Here is a 21,684-nt window from a genome sequence, read left to right as displayed (position 1 = left end):
CGAACTAGTCCTAGACCGTTTGTCCGATTTTCACCAAAATCGACTCAGATCATCTTCAGACTGTGCTGACAAAAAGTTATGGATTTCATGTTGATAGTTGAAACCGTTTTAGTACAGCGCCTCTACAAATTTTAGGCTTGATGTGAAAATGACTCTAAGGCTATATCTTTGGAAAACTTTGACATAATGACACCAAACTTTGTGTGCACGTTTGTCACCTCACACTAAACACACCACATGGATTTGAGAACAGCGCCCGCTGTTGGTCAAACGTAATAAGCATTAAATCATATCAGTAGGCTTTCTACACCATTTTTCTATAATTTTCACTAAAATCCTCTCAAAATTGCTTCCTTTTCGTTATTGTTGCAGTTGGTCTGCTGTTCCTGCCATCCTTAGCTCCTCATTTCCGCTTTGATTGCTTGGCCCCGTAATTGCTGCTTGCAGCTATATTTAGGGGCCAAGCACCGAAGGTGCGAAGGCACCTATTGTATCCGTTAGAATTCTTATTATTATTATTATTCCGCCGCAAGTCTATGGCAGCCCATAGAACCGCTTGCGGGAAAGTTGTATAATTTGGCACACTGATAGAGGACCGTCCCAACATTAACCATAGCAAGTTTGGAGTCTCTAACTCAAACTCTCTAGCGCCACCACTTGTCCAAACTTTCACTTTCTTTTTGCTAATAACTTTTGAACCGTAAGCCACAAAATCAAAATTCCAATTTTCCCTGAATCCTTGGGTCTTGCCGAGTCGAATGAACACCACATTTCAAAAATCCTAAGGTTTAGTTTTTTTTCTATAATTTTTTGATTATAAAACATACTTTTTCGAACTCGTCCTAGACGGTTTGTCTGATTTTCACCAAAATTGGCTCAGATCATCTTCAGACGATGCAGGCAAAAAGTTATGGAATTCAAGTTGATTGGACAAACCGTTCTCGAATAACGCGCTAATTAATTCTATGAAAAACGCGCAAAAATGGATGTGAGGCCATATCTTGGCAATGCTTTGGAGTATTGAGTCCAAACTTGGTGTGTGTTATAACAAGCATGACCTGAGGCTACCTGCTGTGTTTCGTCACAGTGCCACCTAGTGGTCAGAAGATATGAAAAATGGCTATTTTTGATTATAACTTCTCAGTGGTTTGACCAAAAATCTCGAAACTCGTCCCGTTAGATTAGGAGGAGCATGCCGAGTCGAACCATATCCAATTTTCCCATGTCAGCCATTTTGTGTGTCGGCCATTTTGAATTTAGATTTAAAATGCTGTATCTTGAGAACGGATTAACGTATCGTTTCGACAATAATTACAAAAATGTTCGGCACCATGCCCTGAATGTACATACCAATTTTGGGGCCAGCGCCACCTTGTGGTCAAAAGTTATAACGAAATTTCCAAAAATGCTAATAACTTCTGAAAAAAATGGCTTATTGTAATAAAAGTGATCTCAAAATATTCCTTGGGTCAGACCGAGAACATTGATACCCATTATGCCAAAATTGGCCTAACTTCCTGTTCGCCATTTTGATGAATGTAGAAAACCTACTTTTTCGAACTCCTCCTAGACCGTTAGTCGGATTTTCACCAAATTTGACTCGGATCATCTTCAGACCATGCTGACAAAAAGTTATGGATTTCGTGTCGATATTCGAAACCGTTTTCATTTAACGCATCAACGAATTTGCAGGTAAGATGCCAAAGCGAATCAGAAGCTGTATCTCTGCAAAGCTTTGAGATATTTGCACCAAATTTGGTATGTGGCATTAACACCTCACACTGATGACACCACATCAATTTGGTAGCAGCGCCACCTATTGGTCAAGAGTAATGAAGCATTCATTAACTATAAGTTTTAAAATGAACAAAAATGCTAATAACTGTAGATAGCATGAGCCTATTGTAATAAAACTGGTCTCAAAATATTCCTTGGGTCATGCCGACAACATAGATACCAATTATGAAACAGTTGGCCAAACTCCCTGTCCGCCATTTTGATTTATGTTGAAAACCTACTTTTTCGAACTAGTCCTAGACCGTTCGTCCGATTTTCACCAAAATCGAGTCAGATCATCTTCAGACTGTCCTGACAAAAAGTTATGGATTTCATGATGATAGATGAAACCGTTTTCGTATAGCGCCTCTATAAATTTAAGGCTTGATGTGAAAATGACTCTAAGGCTATATCTTTGGAAAATTTTGACATAATGGCACCAAACTTTGTGTGCACGTTTGTCACCTCACACTAAACACACCACATGGATTTGAGAACAGCGCCACCTGTTGGTCAAACGTAATAAGCATTAAATCATATCAGTAGGCGTTCTACACCATTTTTCTGTAATTTTCACTAAAATCCTCTTAAAATTGCTTCCTTTTCGTTATTGTTGCAGTTGGTCTGCTGTTCCTGCCATCCTTAGCGCCTCATTTTCCGCTTTAAGTGCTTGGCCCCGTAATTGCTGCTTTCAGCTATATTTATTAGGGGCCAAGCACCGAAGGTGCGGAGGCACCTATTGTTTTCGTTAGAATTAGGGGCCAAGCACCGAAAGGTGCGATGGCACCTATTGTATCCGTTAGTGTTATTAGGGGCCAAGCACCGAAGGTGCGAAGGCACCTATTGAAACCGTTAGAATTCTTCTTATTAGGGGCCAAGCACCGAAGGTGCGGAGGCACCTATTGTTTTCGTTAGAATTCTTCCTATTATTAGGGGCCAAGCACCGAAGGTGCGAAGGCACCTATTGTATCCGTTAGAATTCTTATTATTATTATTATTATTAGGGGCCAAGCACCGAAGGTGCGAAGGCACCTATTGAAACCGTTAGAATTCTTATTATTATTATTATTCTTCCGCCGCAAGTCTATGGCAGCCCATAGAACCGCTTGCGGGAAAGTTGTATGATTTGGCACACTGATAGAGGACCGTCCCAACATTAACCATAGCAAGTTTGGAGTCTCTAACTCAAACTCTCTAGCGCCACCACTTGTCCAAACTTTCACTTTCTTTTTGCTAATAACTTTTGATCCGTAAGTCATAAAATCAAAATTCCAATTTTCCCTGAATCCTTGGGTCATGCCGAGTCGAATGAACACCAAATTTCAAAAATCGTAAGGATTAGTTTTTTTTCTATAATTTTTTGTTTATAAAACCTACTTTTTCGAACTCGTCCTGGACGGTTTGTCTGATTTTCACCAAAATTGGCTCAGATCATGTTCAGACCATGTTGGCAAAAAGTTATGGAATTCAAGTTGATTGGACAAATTGTTTTCGAATAACATGCAAACTAATTCTACGAAAAGCGCGCAAAAATGGATGTGAGGTCATATCTCGGCAACGGTTTGTCCTATTGAGACCAAACTTGGTGTGTGTTATTACAAGCATGACCTGAGGCGTCCTGCAGTGTTTCGTCACAGTGCCACCTAGTGGTCAGGAGATATGAAAAATGGCTATTTTTGCTTATAACTTCTCAGTGGTTTGACCAAAAATCTCAAAACTGGTCTTGTTAGATTCGGAGGAGCATGCCGAGTCGAACGATATCCAATTTTCCCATGTCAGCCATTTTGGGTGTCGGCCATTTTGAATTTAGCTTTAAAATGCTGTATCTTGAGAACGGATTAACGTATCGTTTCGACAATAATTACAAAAATGTTCGGCACCATGCCCTGAATGTACATACCAATTTTGGGGCCAGCGCCACCTTGTGGTCAAAAGTTATAACGAAATTTCGAAAAATGCTAATAACTTCTGAAAAAAATGGCTTATTGTAATAAAAGTGATCTCAAAATATTCCTTGGGTCAGGCCGAGAACATTGATACCAATTATGCCAAAATTGGCCTAACTTCCTGTTCGCCATTTTGATGAATGTAAAAAACCTACTTTTTCGAACTCCTCCTAGACCGTAAGTCGGATTTTCACCAAATTTGACTCGGATCATCTTCAGACCATGCTGACAAAAAGTTATGGATTTCGTGTCGATATTCGAAACCGTTTTCATTTAACGCATCAACGAATTTGCAGATAAGATGCCAAAGCGCATCGGAAGCTGTATCTCTGCAAAGCTTTGAGATATTTGCACCAAATTTGGTATGTGGCATTAACACCTCACACTGATGACACCACATCAATTTGGTAGCAGCGCCACCTATTGGTCAAGAGTAATGAAGCATTCATTAACTATTAGTTTTAAAATGAACAAAAATGCTAATAACTGTAGATAGCATTAGCCTATTGTAATGAAACTGGTCTCAAAATATTCCTTGGGTCATGCCGACAACATAGATACCAATTATGCAACAGTTGGCCAAACTCCCTGTCCGCCATTTTGATTTATGTTGAAAACCTACTTTTTCGAACTAGTCCTAGACCGTTTGTCCGATTTTCACCAAAATCGAGTCAGATCATCTTCAGACTGTGCTGACAAAAAGTTATGGATTTCATGTTGATAGTTGAAACCGTTTTCGTACAGCGCCTCTATAAATTTTAGGCTTGATGTGAAAATGACTCTAAGGCTATATCTTTGGAAAACTTTTACATAATGACACCAAACTTTGTGTGAACGTTTGTCATCTCACACTAAACACACCACATCGATTTGATAACAGCGCCACCTGTTGGTCAAACCTAATAAGCCATTAAATCATATCAGTAGGCGTTCTACATCACTTTTCTGTCGTTTTGACTAAATCATCCTAAAATGGCTTCTTTTTACTTATTTTTGCAGTTGGTCTGCTGTTCCTGCCATCCTTAGCTCCTCATTTTCCGCTTTGAGTGCTTGGCCCCGTAATTGCTGCTTGCAGCTAAATTTATTATTATTATTATTCCGCCGCAAGTCTATGGCAGCCCATAGAACCACTTGCGGGAAAGTTGTATAATTTGGCACACTGATAGAGGACCGTGCCAACATTAACCATAGCAAGTTTGGAGTCTCTAACTCAAACTCTCTAGCGCCACCACTTGTCCAAACTTTCACTTTCTTTTTGCTAATAACTTTTGAACCGTAAGCCATAAAATCAAAATTCCAATTTTCCCTGAATCCTTGGGTCATGCCGAGTCGAATGAACACCAAATTTCAAAAATCCTAAGGTTTAGTTTTTTTTCTATAATTTTTTGTTTATAAAACCTACTTTTTCGAACTCGTCCTAGACGGTTTGTCTGATTTTCACCAAAATTGGCTCAGATCATCTTCAGACCATGCAGGCAAAAAGTTATGGAATTCAAGTTGATTGGACAAACCGTTCTCGAATAACGCACTAATTAATTCTTCGAAAAGTGCGCAAAAACGGATGTGAGGCCATATCTCCGCAACGGTTTGTCTTATTGAGACCAAACTTGGTGTGTGTTGTAACAAGCATGACCTGAGGCTACCTCCAGTGTTTCGTCCTAGTGACACCTAGTGGTCAGGAGATATGAAAAATGGGTATTTTTGCTTATAACTTCTCAGTGGTTTGACCAAAAATCTCAAAACTGGTCTTGTTAGATTCGGAGGAGCATGCCGAGTCGAACCATATCCAATTTTCCCATGTCAGCCATTTTGGGTGTCGGCCATTTTGAATTTAGCTTTAAAATGCTGTATCTTGAGAACGGATTAACGTATCGTTTCGACAATAATTACAAAAATGTTCGGCACCATGCCCTGAATGTACATAAAAATTTTGGGGCCAGCGCCACCTTGTGGTCAAAAGTTATAACGAAATTTCGAAAAATGCTAATAACTTCTGAAAAAAATGGCTTATTGTAATAAAAGTGATCTCAAAATATTCCTTGGATCAGGCCGAGAACATTGATACCAATTATGCCAAAATTGGCCTAACTTCCTGTTCGCCATGTTGATGAATGTAGAAAACCTACTTTTTCGAACTCCTCCTAGACCGTTAGTCGGATTTTCACCAAATTTGACTCGGATCATCTTCAGAGCATGCTGACAAAAAGTTATGGATTTCGTGTCGATATTCGAAACCGTTTTCATTTAACGCATCAACGAATTTGCAAGTAAGATGCCAAAGCGCATCGGAAGCTGTATCTCTGCAAAGCTTTGAGATATTTGCACCAAATTTGGTATGTGGCATTAACACCTCACCCTGATGACACCACATCAATTTGGTAGCAGCGCCACCTATTGGTCAAGAGTAATGAAGCATTCATCTACCATTAGTTTTTAAATGAACAAAAATGCTAATAACTGTAGATAGCATTAGCCTATTGTAATGAAACTGGTCTCAAAATATTCCTTGGGTCATGCCGACAACATAGATACCAATTATGCAACAGTTGGCCAAACTCCCTGTCCGCTATTTTGATTTATGTTGAAAACCTACTTTTTCGAACTAGTCCTAGACCGTTTGTCCGATTTTCACCAAAATCGAGTCAGATCATCTTCAGACTGTGCTGACAAAAAGTTATGGATTTCAAGTTGATAGTTGAAACCGTTTTCGTACAGCACCTCTATAAATTTTAGGCTTGATGTGAAAATGACTAAGGCTATATCTTTGGAAAATTTTGACATAATGACACCAAACTTTGTGTGAACGTTTGTCACCTCACACTAAACACACCACATCGATTTGATAACAGCGCCACCTGTTGGTCAAACCTAATAAGCCATTAAATCATATCAGTAGGTGTTCTACATCATTTTTCTGTCGTTTTGACTAAAATCATCCTAAAATGGCTTCTTTTTACTTATTGTTGCAGTTGGTCTGCTGTTCCTGCCATCCTTAGCTCCTCATTTTCCGCTTTGAGTGCTTGGCCCCGTAATTGCTGCTTGCAGCTATATTTAGGGGCCAAGCACCGAAGGTGCGAAGGCACCTATTGAAACCGTTAGAATTCTTATTATTATTATTATTCTTCCGCCGCAAGTCTATGGCAGCCCATAGAACCGCTTGCGGGAAAGTTGTATAATTTGGCACACTGATAGAGGGCCGACTCAACATTAACCATAGCAAGTTTGGAGTCTCTATCTCTAACTCTCTAGCGCCACCACTTGTCCAAACTTTCACTTTCTTTTTGTTAATAACTTTTGAACCGTAAGCCATAAAATCAAAATTCCAATTTTCCCTGAATCCTTGGGTCAAGCCGAGTCGAATGAACACGAAATTTCAAAAATCGTAAGGTTTAGTTTTTTTTATATAATTTTTTGTTTGTAAAACCTACTTTTTCGAACTCGTCCTAGACGGTTTGTCTGATTTACACCAAAATTGGCTCAGATCATCTTCAGACCATGGCGGCAAAAAGTTATGGAATTCAAGTTGATTGGACAAACCGTTCTCGAATAACGCGCTAATTAATTCTACAAAAAGCGTTCAAAAATGGAAGTGAGGCCATATCTCCGCAACGCTTTGGAGTATTGAGACCAATCTTGGTGTGTGTTATAACAAGCATGACCTGAGGCTACCTGCAGTGTTTCGTCACAGTGCCACCTAGTGGTCAGGAGATATGAAAAATGGCTATTTTTGCTTATAACTTCTCAGTGGTTTGACCAAAAATCTCAAAACTAGTCTTGTTAGATTCGGAGGAGCATGCCGAGTCGACCCATATCCAATTTTCCCATGTCAGCCATTTTGGGTGTCGGCCATTTTGAATTTAGCTTTAAAATGCTGTATCTTGAGAACGGATTAACGTATCGTTTCGACAATAATTACAAAAATGTTCGGCACCATGCCCTGAATGTACATACCAATTTTGGGGCCAGCGCCACCTTGTGGTCAAAAGTTATAACGAAATTTCGAAAAATGCTAATAACTTCTGAAAAAAATGGCTTATTGTAATAAAAGTGATCTCAAAATATTCCTTGGGTCAGGCCGAGAACATTGATACCAATTATGTCAAAATTGGCCTAACTTCCTGTTCGCCATTTTGATGAATGTAGAAAACCTACTTTTTCGAACTCCTCCTAGACCGTTAGTCGGATTTTCACCAAATTTGACTCGGATCATCTTCAGACCATGCTGACAAAAAGTTATGGATTTCGTGTCGATATTCGAAACTGTTTTCATTTAACGCATCAACGAATTTGCAGGTAAGATGCCAAAGTGCATCGGAAGCTGTATCTCTGCAAAGCTTTGAGATATTTGCACCAAATTTGGTATGTGGCATTAACACCTCACACTGATGACACCACATCAATTTGGTAGCAGCGCCACCTATTGGTCAAGAGTAATGAAGCATTCATTAACTATTAGTTTTAAAATGAACAAAAATGCTAATAACTGTAGATAGCATTAGCCTATTGTAATGAAACTGGTCTCAAAATATTCCTTGGGTCATGCCGACAACATATATACCAATTATGCAACAGTTGGCCAAACTCCCTGTCCGCCATTTTGAATTATGTTGAAAACCTACTTTTTCGAACTAGTCCTAGACCGTTTGTCTGATTTTCACCAAAATCGAGTCAGATCATCTTCAGACTGTGCTGACAAAAAGTTATGGATTTCATGTTGATAGTTGAAACCGTTTTCGTACAGCGCCTCTATAAATTTTAGGCTTGATGTGAAAATGACTCTAAGGCTATATCTTTTTAAAACTTTTACATAATGACACCAAACTTTGTGTGAACGTTTGTCATCTCACACTAAACACACCACATCGATTTGATAACAGCGCCACCTGTTGGTCAAACGTAATAAGCCATTAAATCATATCAGTAGGCGTTCTACGTCACTTTTCTGTCGTTTTGACTAAAATCATCCTAAAATGGCTTCTTTTTACTTATTGTTGCAGTTGGTCTGCTGTTCCTGCCATCCTTAGCTCCTCATTTTCCGCTTTGAGTGCTTGGCCCCGTAATTGCTGCTTGCAGCTATATTTATTATTATTATTATTCTTCCGCCGCAAGTCTATGGCAGCCCATAGAACCGCTTGCGGGAAAGTTGTATAATTTGGAACACTGATAGAGGGCCGACTCAACATTAACCATAGCAAGTTTGGAGTCTCTAACTCAAACTCTCTAGCGCCACCACTTGTCCAAACTTTCACTTTCTTTTTGTTAATAACTTTTGAACCGTAAGCCATAAAATCAAAATTCCAATTTTCCCTGAATCCTTGGGTCAAACCGAGTCGAATGAACACCAAATTTCAAAAATCGTAAGGTTTAGTTTTTTTTATATAATTTTTTGTTTGTAAAACCTACTTTTTCGAACTCGTCCTAGACGGTTTGTCTGATTTACACCAAAATTGGCTCAGATCATCTTCAGACCATGGCGGCAAGAAGTTATGGAATTCAAGTTGATTGGACAAACCGTTCTCGAATAACGCGCTAATTAATTCTACGAAAAGCGTTCAAAAATGGAAGTGAGGCCATATCTCCGCAACGCTTTGGAGTATTGAGACCAAACTTGGTGTGTGCTATAACAAGCATGACCTGAGGCTACCTGCAGTGTTTCGTCACAGTGCCACCTAGTGGTCAGGAGATATGAAAAATGACTATTTTTGCTTATAACTTCTCAGTGGTTTGACCAAAAATCTCAAAACTAGTCTTGTTAGATTCGGAGGAGCATGCCGAGTCGACCCATATCCAATTTTCCCATGTCAGCCATTTTGGGTGTCGGCCATTTTGAATTTAGCTTTAAAATGCTGTATCTTGAGAACGGATTAACGTATCGTTTCGACAATAATTACAAAAATGTTCGGCACTATGCCCTGAATGTACATACCAATTTTGGGGCCAGCGCCACCTTGTGGTCAAAAGTTATAACGAAATTTCGAAAAATGCTAATAACTTCTGAAAAAAATGGCTTATTGTAATAAAAGTGATCTCAAAATATTCCTTGGGTCAGGCCGAGAACATTGATACCAATTATGTCAAAATTGGCCTAACTTCCTGTTCGCCATTTTGACGAATGTAGAAAACCTACTTTTTCGAACTCCTCCTAGACCGTTAGTCGGATTTTCACCAAATTTGACTCGGATCATCTTCAGACCATGCTGACAAAAAGTTATGGATCTCGTGTCGATATTCGAAACTGTTTTCATTTAACGCATCAACGAATTTGCAGGTAAGATGCCAAAGCGCATCGGAAGCTGTATCTCTGCAAAGCTTTGAGATATTTGCACCAAATTTGGTATGTGGCATTAACACCTCACACTGATGACACCACATCAATTTGGTAGCAGCGCCACCTATTGGTCAAGAGTAATGAAGCATTCATTAACCATTAGTTTTAAAATGAACAAAAATGCTAATAACTGTAGATAGCATTAGCCTATTGTAATGAAACTGGTCTCAAAATATTCCTTGGGTCATGCCGACAACATAGATACCAATTATGCAACAGTTGGCCAAACTCCCTGTCCGCCATTTTGAATTATGTTGAAAACCTACTTTTTCGAACTAGTCCTAGACCGTTTGTCTGATTTTCACCAAAATCGAGTCAGATCATCTTCAGACTGTGCTGACAAAAAGTTATGGATTTCATGTTGATAGTTGAAACCGTTTTCGTACAGCGCCTCTATAAATTTTAGGCTTGATGTGAAAATGACTCTAAGGCTATATCTTTTTAAAACTTTTACATAATGACACCAAACTTTGTGTGAACGTTTGTCATCTCACACTAAACACACCACATCGATTTGATAACAGCGCCACCTGTTGGTCAAACGTAATAAGCCATTAAATCATATCAGTAGGCGTTCTACGTCACTTTTCTGTCGTTTTGATTAAAATCATCCTAAAATGGCTTCTTTTTACTTATTGTTGCAGTTGGTCTGCTGTTCCTGCCATCCTTAGCTCCTCATTTTCCGCTTTGAGTGCTTGGCCCCGTAATTGCTGCTTGCAGCTATATTTATTATTATTATTATTATTCTTCCGCCGCAAGTCTATGGCAGCCCATAGAACCGCTTGCGGGAAAGTTGTATAATTTGGCACACTGATAGAGGACCGTCCCAACATTAACCATAGGAAGTTTGGAGTCTCTAACTCAAACTCTCTAGCGCCACCACTTGTCCAAACTTTCACTTTCTTTTTGCTAATAACTTTTGAACCATAAGCCACAAAATCAAATTTCCAACTTTCCCTGAATCCTTGGGTCATGCCGAGTCGAATGAACACCAAATTTCAAAAATCGTAAGGTTTCGTTTTTTTTCTAAAATTATTTGTTTGTAAAACCTACCTTTTCGAACTCGTCCTAGACGGTTTGTCTGATTTACACCAAAATTGGCTCAGATCATCTTCAGACCATGCAGGCAAAAAGTTATGGAATTCAAGTTGATTGGACAAACCGTTCTCGAATAACGCGCTAATTAATTCTACGAAAAGCGTTCAAAAATGGAAGTGAGGCCATATCTCCGCAACGCTTTGGAATATTGAGACCAAACTTGGTGTGTGTTGTAACAAGCATGACCTGAGGCTACCTGCAGTGTTTCGTCACAGTGCCACCTAGTGGTCAGGAGTTATGAAAAATGGCTATTTTTGCTTATAACTTCTCAGTGGTTTGACCAAAAATCTCGAAACTCGTCCCGTTAGATTCGGAGGAGCATGCCGAGTCGACCCATATCCAATTTTCCCATGTCAGCCATTTTGGGTGTCGGCCATTTTGAATTTTGTTTTAAAATGCTGTATCTTGAGAACGGATTAACGTATCGTTTCGACAATAATTACAAAAATGTTCGGCACCATGCCCTGAATGTACATACCAATTTTGGGGCCAGCGCCACCTTGTGGTCAAAAGTTATAACGAAATTTCGAAAAATGCTAATAACTTCTGAAAAAAATGGCTTATTGTAATAAAAGTGATCTCAAAATATTCCTTGGGTCAGACCGAGAACATTGATACCCATTATGCCAAAATTGGCCTAACTTCCTGTTCGCCATTTTGATTAACGTAGAAAACCTACTTTTTCGAACTCCTCCTAGACCGTTAGTCGGATTTTCACCAAATTTGACTCGGATCATCTTCAGACCATGCTGACAAAAAGTTATGGATTTCGTGTCGATATTCGAAACCGTTTTCATTTAACGCATCAACGAATTTGCAGGTAAGATGCCAAAGCGCATCGGAAGCTGTATCTCTGCAAAGCTTTGAGATATTTGCACCAAATTTGGAATGTGGCATTACCACCTCACACTGATGACACCACATCAATTTGGTAGCAGCGCCACCTATTGGTCAAGAGTAATGAAGCATTCATTAACTATTAGTTTTAAAATGAACAAAAATGCTAATAACTGTAGATAACATTAGCCTATTGTAATGAAACTGGTCTCAAAATATTCCTTGGGTCATGCCGACAACATAGATACCAATTATGCCACAGTTGGCCAAACTTCCTGTCCGCCATTTTGATTTATGTTGAAAACCTACTTTTTCGAACTAGTCCTAGACCGTTCGTCCGATTTTCACCAAAATCGAGTCATATCATCTTCAGACTGTGCTGACAAAAAGTTATGGATTTCATGTCGATAGATGAAACCGTTTTCGTACAACGCCTCTACAAATTTTAGACTTGATGAAAAAATGACTCTGAGGCTTTATCTCTGCAAAGCTTTGACATAACGACACCAAACTTTGTGTGTACGTTTGTCACCTCACAATAAACACACCACATGGATTTGATAACAGCGCCACCAGTTGGTCAAACGTAATAAGCCATTAAATCATATCAGTAGGCGTTCTACATCATTTTTCTGTCGTTTTGACTAAAATCATCCTAAAATGGCTTCTTTTTACTAATTGTTGCAGTTGGTCTGCTGTTCCTGCCATCCTTAGCTCCTCATTTTCCGCTTTGAGTGCTTGGCCCCGTAATTGCTGCTTGCAGCTATATTTAGGGGCCAAGCACCGAAGGTGCGAAGGCACCTATTGTATCCGTTAGAATTCTTATTATTCTTATTATTATTATTCCGCCGCAAGTCTATGGCAGCCCATAGAACCGCTTGCGGGAAAGTTGTATAAATTGGCACACTGATAGAGGACCGTCCCAACATTAACCGTAGCAAGTTTGGAGTCTCTAACTGAAACTCTCTAGCGCCACCACTTGTCCAAACTTTTACTTTATTTTGGCTGATAACTTTTGAACCGTAAGCCATAAAATTAAAATTCCAATTTTCTCTGAATCCTTGGGTCATGCCGAGTCGAATGAACACCAAATTTCAAAAATCGTAAGGTTTAGTTTTTTTTATATAATTTTTTGTTTGTAAAACCTACTTTTTCGAACTCGTCCTAGACGGTTTGTCTGATTTTCACCAAAATTGGCTCAGATCATCTTCAGACCATGCAGGCAAAAAGTTATGGAATTCAAGTTGATTGGACTAATTGTTTTCGAATAACATGCAAACGAATTCTACGAAAAGCGCGCAAAAATGGATGTGAGGCCATATCTCGGCAACAGTTTGTCGTATTGAGACCAAACTTGGTTTGTGTTATAACAAGCATTACCTGAGGATATCTACAGTGTTTCGTCACAGTGCCACCTAGTGGTCAGGAGATATGAAAAATGGCTATTTTTGCTTATAACTTCTCAGTGGTTTGACCAAAAATCTCAAAACTGGTCTTGGTAGATTCGGAGGAGCATGCCGAGTCGAACCATATCCAATTTTCCCATGTCAGCCATTTTGGGTGTCGGCCATTTTGAATTTAGCTTTAAAATGCTGTATCTTGAGAACGGATTAACGTATCGTTTCGACAATAATTACAAAAATGTTCGGCACCATGCCCTGAATGTACTTACAAATTTTGGGGCCAGCGCCCCCTTGTGGTCAAATGTTATAACGAAATTTCGAAAAATGCTAATAACTTCTGAAAAAAATGGCTTATTGTTATAAAAGTGATCTCAAAATATTCCTTGGGTCAGGCCGAGAACATTGATACCAATTATGCCAAAATTGGCCTAACTTCCTGTTCGCCATTTTGATGAATGTAGAAAACCTACTTTTTCGAACTCCTCCTAGACCGTTAGTCGGATTTTCACCAAATTTGACTCGGATCATCTTCAGACCATGCTGACAAAAAGTTATGGATTTCGTGTCGATATTCGAAACCGTTTTCATTTAACGCATCAACGAATTTGCAAGTAAGATGCCAAAGCGCATCGGAAGCTGTATCTCTGCAAAGCTTTGAGATATTTGCACCAAATTTGGTATGTGGCATTAACACCTCACACTGATGACACCACATCAATTTGGTAGCAGCGCCACCTATTGGTCAAGAGTAATGAAGCATTCACTAACCATTAGTTTTAAAATGAACAAAACTGCTAATAACTGTAGATAGCATTAGCCTATTGTAATGAAATTGGTCTCAAAATATTCCTTGGGTCATGCCGACAACATAGATACCAATTATGCAACAGTTGGCCAAACTCCCTGTCCGCCATTTTGATTTATGTTGAAAACCTACTTTTTCGAACTAGTCCTAGACCGTTCGTCCGATTTTCACCAAAATCGAGTCAGATCATCTTCAGACTGTGCTGACAAAAAGTTATGGATTTCATGATGATAGATGAAACCGTTTTCGCATAGCGCCTCTACAAATTTTAGGCTTGATGCCAAAATGACTCTGAGGCTTTATCTTTGGAAAACTTTGACATAATGACACCAAACTTTGTGTGAACGTTTGTCATCTCACACTAAACACACCACATCGATTTGATAACAGCGCCACCTGTTGGTCAAACCTAATAAGCCTTTAAATCATATCAGTAGGCGTTGTACATCATTTTTCTGTCGTTTTGACTAAAATCATCCTAAAATGGCTTCTTTTTACTTATTGTTGCAGTTGGTCTGCTGTTCCTGCCATCCTTAGCTCCTCATTTTCCGCTTTGAGTGCTTGGCCCCGTAATTGCTGCTTGCAGCTATATTTAGGGGCCAAGCACCGAAGGTGCGATGGCACCTATTGTATCCGTTAGTGTTATTATTATTCTTCCTCTTCCGCCGCAAGTCTATGGCAGCCCATAGAACCGCTTGCGGGAAAGTTGTATAATTTGGCACACTGATAGAGGGCAGTATCAACATTAACTATAGCAAGTTTGGAGTCTCTAACACAAACTCTCTAGCGCCACCACTTGTCCAAACTTTCACTTTCTTTTTGCTAATAACTTTTGAACCGTAAGCCATAAAATCAAAATTCCAATTTTCGCTGAATCCTTGGGTCATGCCGAGTCGAATGAACACCACATTTCAAAAATCGTAAGGTTTAGTTTTTTTTCTAAAATTTTTTGTTTATAAAACCTACTTTTTCGAACTCGTCCTAGACGGTTTGTCTGATTTTCACCAAAATTGGCTCAGATCATCTTCAGACCATGCAGGCAAAAAGTTATGGAATTCAAGTTGATTGGACAAACCGTTCTCGAATAACACGCTAATTAATTCTACGAAAAGTGTTCAAAAATGGAAGTGAGGCCATATCTCCGCAACGCTTTGGAGTATTGAGACCAAACTTGGTGTGTGTTATAACAAGCATGACCTGAGGTGTCCTGCAGTGTTTCGTCACAGTGCCACCTAGTGGTCAGGAGATATGAAAAATTGATATTTTTGCTTATAACTTCTCAGTGGTTTGACCAAAAATCTCAAAACTGGTCTTGGTAGATTCGGAGGAGCATGCCGAGTCGAACCATATCCAATTTTCCCATGTCAGCCATTTTGGGTGTCGGCCATTTTGAATTTAGCTTTAAAATGCTGTATCTTGAGAACGGATTAACGTATCGTTTCGACAATAATTACAAAAATGTTCGGCACCATGCCCTGAATGTACATACCAATTTTGGGACCAGCGCCACCTTGTGGTCAAAAGTTATAACGAAATTAGGAAAAATGCTAATAACTTCTGAAAAAAATGGCTTATTGTAATAAAAATGATCTCAAAATATTCCTTGGGTCAGACCGAGAACATTGATACCAATTATGCCAAAATTGGCCTAACTTCCTGTTCGCTATTTTGATGAATGTAGATAACCTACTTTTTCGAACTCCTCCTAGACCGTTAGTCGGATTTTCGCCAAATTTGAATCGGATCATCTTCAGACCATGCTGACAAAAAGTTATGGATTTCGTGTCGATATTCGAAACCGTTTTCATTTAACGCATCAACGAATTTGCAGGTAAGATGCCAAAGCGCATCGGAAGCTGTATCTCTGCAAAGCTTTGAGATATTTGCACCAAATTTGGTATGTGGCATTAACACCTCACACTGATGACACCACATCAATTTGGTAGCAGCGCCACCTATTGGTCAAGAGTAATGAACCATTCATTAACCATTAGTTTTAAAATGATCAAAAATGCTAATAACTGTAGATAGCAATAGCCTATTGTAATGAAACTGGTCTCAAAATATTCCTTGGGTCATGCCGACAAAACAGATACCAATTATGCCACAGTTGGCCAAACTTCCTGTCCGCCATTTTGATCTATGTTGAAAACCTACTTTTTATTACTAGTCCTAGACCGTTCGTTCGATTCTCACCAAAATTGGGTCAGATCATCTTCAGACTGTGCTGACAAAAAGTTATGGATTTCATGTTGATAGATGAAACCGTTTTCGTATAGCGCCTCTACAAATTTTAGGCTTGATGTGAAAATGACTCTAAGGCTATATCTTTGGAAAACTTTGACATAATGACACCAAACTTTGTGTGCACGTTTGTCACCTCACACTAAACACACCACATGGATTCGAGAACAGCGCCACCTGTTGGTCAAACGTAATAAGCATTAAATCATATCAGTAGGCTTTCTACACCATTTTTCTGTAATTTTCACTAAAATCCTCTCAAAATTGCTTCCTTTTCGTTATTGTTGCAGTTGGTCTGCTGTTCCTGCCATCCTTAGCTCCTCATTTTCCGCTTTGAGTGCTTGGCCCCGTAATTGCTGCTTGCAGCTATATTTAGGGGCCAAGCACCGAAGGTGCGTAGGCACCTATTGTATCCGTTAGAATTCTTATTAGGGGCCAAGCACCGAAGGTGCGAAGGCACCTATTGAAACCGTTAGAATTCTTATTATTATTATTATTCCGCCGCAAGTCTATGGCAGCCCATAGAACCGCTTGCGGGAAAGTTGTATAATTTGGCACACTGATAGAGGGCCGACTCAACATTAACCATAGCAAGTTTGGAGTCTCTAACTCAAACTCTCTAGCGCCACCACTTGTCCAAACTTTCACTTTCTTTTTGCTAATAACTTTTGAACCGTAAGCCATAAAATCAAAATTCCAATTTTCCCTGAATCCTTGGGTGATGCCGAGTCGAATGAACACCAAATTTCAAAAATCCTAAGGTTTAGTTTTTTTTCTATAATTTTTTGTTTATAAAACCTACTTTTTCGAACTCGTCCTAGACGGTTTGTCTGATTTTCACCAAAATTGGCTCAGATCATCTTCAGACCATGCAGGCAAAAAGTTATGGAATTCAAGTTGATTGGACAAACCGTTCTCGAATAACGCGCTAATTAATTCTACGAAAAGTGCGCAAAAACGGATGTGAGGCCATATCTCCGCAACGGTTTGTCTTATTGAGACCAAACTTGGTGTGTGTTGTAACAAGCATGACCTGAGGCTACCTGCAGTGTTTCGTCACAGTGCCACCTAGTGGTCAGGAGATATGAAAAATGGCTATTTTTGCTTATAACTTCTTAGTGCTTTGGCCAAATATCTAGAAACTGGTCCCGTTAGATTCGGAGGAGCATGCCGAGTCGAACCATATCCAATTTTCCCATGTCAGCCATTTTGGGTGTCGGCCATTTTGAATTTAGCTTTAAAATGCTGTATCTTGAGAACAGATTAACGTATCGTTTCGACCATAATTACAAAAATGTTCGGCACCATGCCCTGAATGTACATACCAATTTTGGGGCCAGCGCCACCTTGTGGTCAAAAGTTATAACGAAATTTCTAAAAATGCTAATAACTTCTGAAAAAAATGGCTTAATGTAATAAAAGTGATCTCAAAATATTCCTTGGGTCTGGCCGAGAACATTGATACCAATTATGCCAAAATTGGCCTAACTTCCTGTTCGCCATTTTGATGAATGTAGAAAACCTACTTTTTCGAACTCCTCCTAGACTGTTAGTCGGATTTTCACCAAATTTGAATCGGATCATCTTCAGACCATGCTGACAAAAAGTTATGGATTTCGTGTCGATATTCGAAACCGTTTTCATTTAACGCATCAACGAATTTGCAGGTAAGATGCCAAAGCGCATCGGAGGCTGTATCTCTGCAAAGCTTTGAGATATTTGCACCAAATTTGGTATGTGGCATTACCACCTCACACTGATTACACCACATCAATTTGGTAGCAGCGCCACCTATTGGTCAAGAGTAATGAAGCATTCATTAACCATTAGTTTTAAAATGAACAAAAATGCTAATAACTGTAGATAGCATTAGCCTATTGTAATGAAACTGGTCTCAAAATATTCCTTGGGTCATGCTGACAACATAGATATCAATTATGCAACAGTTGGCCAAACTCCCTGTCCGCCATTTTGATTTATGTTGAAAACCTACTTTTTCGAACTAGTCCTAGACCGTTTGTCCGATTTTCACCAAAATCGAGTCAGATCATCTTCAGACTGTGCTGACAAAAATTTATGGATTTCATGTTGATAGTTGAAACCGTTTTCGTACAGCGGCTCTACAAATTTTAGGCTTGATGTGAAAATGACTCTAAGGCTATATCTTTAGAAAACTTTGACATAATGACACCAAACTTTGTGTGAACGTTTGTCATCTCACACTAAACACACCACATCGATTTGATAACAGCGCCACCTGTTGGTCAAACCTAATAAGCCATTAAATCACATCAGTAGTCGTTCTACATCATTTTTCTGTCGTTTTGACTAAAATCATCCTAAAATGGCTTCTTTGTACTTATTGTTGCAGTTGGTCTGCTGTTCCTGCCATCCTTAGCTCCTCATTTTCCGCTTTGAGTGCTTGGCCCCGTAATTGCTGCTTGCAGCTATATTTATTATTATTATTCTTCCGCCGCAAGTCTATGGCAGCCCATAGAACCGCTTGCGGGAAAGTTGTATAATTTGGCACACTAATAGAGGACAGTCTCAACTTTAACCATAGCAAGTTTGGAGTCTCTAACTCAAACTCTCTAGCGCCACCACTTGTCCAAACTTTCACTTTCTTTTTGCTAATAACTTTTGAACCGTAAGCCATAAAATCAAAATTCTAATTTTCTCTGAATCCTTGGGTCGTGCCGAGTCGAATGAACACCAAATTTCAAAAATCCTAAGGTTTAGTTTTTTTTCTATAATTTTTTGTTTATAAAACCTACTTTTTCGAACTCGTCCTAGACGGTTTGTCTGATTTTCACCAAAATTGGCTCAGATCATCTTCAGACCATGGAGGCAAAAAGTTATGGAATTCAAGTTGATTGGACAAACCGTTCTCGAATAATGCGCTAATTAATTCTACGAAAAGCGTTCAAAAATGGATGTGAGGCCATATCTCGGCAACGGTTTGTCGTATTGAGACCAAACTTGGTGTGTGTTATAACAAGCATGACCTGACACTACTTGCAGTGTTTCGTCACAGTGCCACCTAGTGGTCAGGAGATATGTAAAGTGAATATTTTTGCTTATAACTTCTCAGTGGTTTGACCAAAAATCTCAAAACTGGTCTTGTTAGATTCGGAGGAGCATGCCGAGTCGACCCATATCCAATTTTCCCATGTCAGCCATTTTGGGTGTCGGCCATTTTGAATTTAGCTTTAAAACGCTGTATCTTGAGAACGGATTAACGTATCGTTTCGACAATAATTACAAAAATGTTTGGCACCACGCCCTGAATGTACATACAAATTTTGGGGCCAGCGCCACCTTGTGGTCAAAAGTTATAACGAAATTTCGAAAAATGCTAATAACTTCTGAAAAAAATGGCTTATTGTAATAAAAGTGATCTCAAAATATTCCTTGGGTCAGGCCGAGAACATTGATACCAATTATGCCAAAATTGGCCTAACTTCCTGTTCGCCATTTTGATGAATGTAGAAAACCTACTTTTTCGAACTCCTCCTAGACCGTTAGTCGGATTTTCACCAAATTTGACTCGGATCATCTTCAGACCATGCTGACAAAAAGTTATGGATTTCGTGTCGATATTCGAAACCGTTTTCATTTAACGCATCAACGAATTTGCAGGTAAGATGCCAAAGCGCATCGGAAGCTGTATCTCTGCAAAGCTTTGAGATATTTGCACCAAATTTGGTATGTGGCATTACCACCTCACACTGATTACACCACATAAATTTGGTAGCAGCGCCACCTATTGGTCAAGAGTAATGAAGCATTCATTAACCATTAGTTTTAAAATGAACAAAAATGCTAATAACTGTAGATAGCATTAGCCTATTGTAATGAAACTGGTCTCAAAATATTCCTTGGGTCATGCCGACAACATAGATACCAATTATGCAACAGTTGGCCAAACTCCCTGTCCGCCATTTTGATCTATGTTGAAAACCTACTTTTTCGAACTAGTCCTAGACCGTTCGTCCGATTTTCACCAAAATCGAGTCAGATCATCTTCAGACTGTGCTGACAAAAGGTTATGGATTTCATGTTGATAGATGAAACCGTTTTCGGATAGCGCCTCTACAAATTTTAGGCTTGATGTGAAAATGACTCTAAGGCTATATCTTTGGAAAACTTTGACATAATGACACCAAACTTTGTGTGCACGTTTGTCACCTCACACTAAACACACCACATGGATTTGAGAACAGCGCCCGCTGTTGGTCAAACGTAATAAGCATTAAATCATATCAGTAGGATTTCTACACCATTTTTCTGTAATTTTCACTAAAATCCTCTCAAAATTGCTTCCTTTTCGTTATTGTTGCAGTTGGTCTGCTGTTCCTGCCATCCTTAGCTCCTCATTTCCGCTTTGATTGCTTGGCCCCGTAATTGCTGCTTGCAGCTATATTTATTATTATTATTCTTCCGCCGCAAGTCTATGGCAGCCCATAGAACCGCTTGCGGGAAAGTTGTATAATTTGGCACACTGATAAAGGGCCGACTCAACATTAACCATAGCAAGTTTGGAGTCTCTAATTCAAACTCTCTAGCGCCACCACTTGTCCAAACTTTCACTTTCTTTTTGCTAATAACTCTTGAACCGTAAGCCATAAAATCAAAATTCCAATTTTCCCTGAATCCTTGGGTCATGCCGAGTTGAATGAACACCAAATTTCAAAAATCGTAAGGATTAGTTTTTTTTCTATAATTTTTTGTTTGTAAAACCTACTTTTTCGAACTCGTCCTAGACGGTTTGTCTGATTTACACCAAAATTGGCTCAGATCATCTTCAGACCATGCAGGCAAAAAGTTATGGAATTCAAGTTGATTGGACAAACCGTTCTCGAATAACGCGCTAATTAATTCTACGAAAAGCGAGCAAAAATGGATGTGAGGCCGTATCTCGGCAACGGTTTGTTGTATTGAGACCAAACTTGGTGAGGCTTATAACAAGCATGACTTGAGGCAACCTGCAGTGTTTCGTCACAGTGCCACCTAGTGGTCAGGAGATATGAAAAATGGCTATTTTTGCTTATAACTTCTCAGTGGTTTGACCAAAAATCTCAAAACTGGTCTTGTTAGATTCGGAGGAGCATGCCGAGTCGACCCATATCCAATTTTCTCATGTCAGCCATTTTGGGTGTCGGCCATTTTGAATTTCGTTTTAAAATGCTGTATCTTGAGAGCGGATTAACGTATCGTTTCGACAATAATTACAAAAATGTTCGGCAC

This window comes from Garra rufa, unplaced genomic scaffold (genome assembly GCF_049309525.1).
Source record: "Garra rufa unplaced genomic scaffold, GarRuf1.0 hap1_unplaced_004, whole genome shotgun sequence".
Classification (NCBI taxonomy): Eukaryota; Metazoa; Chordata; class Actinopteri; order Cypriniformes; family Cyprinidae; genus Garra; species Garra rufa.
Note: the sequence above shows the minus strand (reverse complement) of the source record.